The following is a 1,643-nucleotide window of genomic DNA, read 5'->3' as shown; positions in this document are numbered from 1 at the left end:
TCACCGTGTTGACCAGGATGGTCTCGATCTCTTGACCTCGTGATCCACCCGCCTCGGCCTCCCAAAGTGCTGGGATTACAGGCTTGAGCCACCGCGCCCGGCCCGCATTTTGAAAAATTTTAAGTCAAACAAGGGAAACTGCCTGAGAAAATTTTCCTAAGTTCAAAATGTTTTTACTTTTACTTTAAGTGAGACAATATTTCTTTTTTCTTTTTTTGAGGAGTCTTGCCCTGTTGCCCAGCCTAGAGTGCAGTGGTGTGATCTTGGCTCACTGTAATATCTACCTCCTGGGTTCAAGCGATTCTCCTACCTCAGCCTCCCAAGTAACTGGGATTGCAGGCGCGTGTCACCAAACCCAGCTAATTTTCATATTTTTAGTAGAGATGCCGTTTTACCATGTTGGCCAGGCTGGTCTCGAACTCCTGACCTCAGGTGATCCACCCGCCTCAGCCTCCAAAGCGCTGGGATTACAGGTGTGAACCACCACACCTGGCTATTAATTCCTCAACTGAATTTCTGTTTGAATTGAAACAACATAAAATCCTAATTTTGGTAACATTATTTACATTTTTTACGTTAGTTGCTAGAACCCGATGTGAGAAGGCAGCATTTCGTCAACCTCACCCAGCAGTGGTGTGGCCTGTGGCCTTCTGGACAGCATTGGGTGTGGGGATTGGGGGCATGTGAGCCCCCGGGCTGGCTCAACAGTGCAGCCTGGGCCTTTTCCCAGGGGCTTCTTAGCCCCAAGCTGATTGTCCACCCTTCAGTCTCCTCAACAGCAAGAGGCACATTGTCCTGCTGTGTAGAGAATCTTAGTTCTTCTGTCTCCTGTCGCATATTTTCAGAAGCTGGACAGCTCCCAGGTCCCATCCCCTGTCTCAGAAATGACTTCTCAAGTCATACCTGCCGCAGCATTTTGTTAACATGTTTTGTTGTTGTTCTTTGTTTTGAGATAGCGTTCCACTCTTCTTGCCCAGGCTGGAGTGCAGTGGCACAACCTCAACTCACTGCAGCCTCCGCCCTCTGGGTTCGAGCAATTCTCCTGCCTCAGCCTCCTGAATAGCTGAGATTACAGGCACCTGCCACCACGCCCAGCTAAGTTTTTTGTATTTTTATAGAGACGGGGTTTCACCATGTTGGCCAGACTGGTTTCAAACTCCTGACCTCAAGTGATCCACCCGCCTCAGCCTCCCAAAATGCTGGCATTACAGGCGTGAGCCACTGCACCTGGCTGAGCCTCTTCTGTGACAGTTGTGATTTGTTGGATCTAAGCCCAGTTTTGTTTTTACTCTGACTTGCTGTTTTATAAGCTGTCAGCCTAGTTTAGACATTTTAATGGCATTACAGGGATGGGAAATCCCTGGGAAGAATTAGCTGACCAGGCAAGGTATGTGGTGAGGGCATTGCATGGCAGGTGGAAGTTTAGGTTATTTGGGATTACTAAATTACAGCAATGGAATTTATGAATGAATTAGCTGAGTGAGTGAATAAATGACTGAGTAAAGAACACTTACCTGAGGCTGGGTGCAGTGGCTCTCGCCTGTAATCCCAGCACTTTGGGAGGCCAAGGCGGGCGGAGCATCTGAGGTCAGGAGGTCGAGACCACCCTGACCAACGTGGAGAAACCCCGTCTCTACTAAAAA

Source organism: Cebus imitator, unplaced genomic scaffold (genome assembly GCF_001604975.1).
Source record: "Cebus imitator isolate Cc_AM_T3 unplaced genomic scaffold, Cebus_imitator-1.0 Scaffold287, whole genome shotgun sequence".
NCBI classification, from domain to species: domain Eukaryota; kingdom Metazoa; phylum Chordata; class Mammalia; order Primates; family Cebidae; genus Cebus; species Cebus imitator.
This window is presented reverse-complemented; position numbering follows the sequence as displayed.